The following is a 357-nucleotide window of genomic DNA, read 5'->3' on the forward strand; positions in this document are numbered from 1 at the left end:
TATTGTCAATCTGACCCGTAAGGGTTGAGTAATTGTAATTTAGTCACGTATTTTAACAAATATCACTATTTCCCCCCTTTTTTATAAGGGGAAACTCGTAGCCGTTATCCTTCGAATGTACACTGGATATATCCTCGAACTGACGTAATAGCCTGCAAACCACGCAATTCAAGTAAACAGCACTAAGCAAGTCTAGTGTAACAAGCTCGATCGAGAAAGTGTTAGTAGAGGAATCGAACTAGTGACCAAAGATCTTCGGGCTCATCTATTCCACCAACTCGATCACCCCATGAGGGGCACACTATTTCCCCTTTATTAGTTAGGACGGTTGCGATGATACTTTACACATGTTTAGTT

This window comes from Olea europaea, unplaced genomic scaffold (genome assembly GCF_002742605.1).
Source record: "Olea europaea var. sylvestris unplaced genomic scaffold, O_europaea_v1 scaffold1649, whole genome shotgun sequence".
NCBI classification, from domain to species: Eukaryota; Viridiplantae; Streptophyta; class Magnoliopsida; order Lamiales; family Oleaceae; genus Olea; species Olea europaea.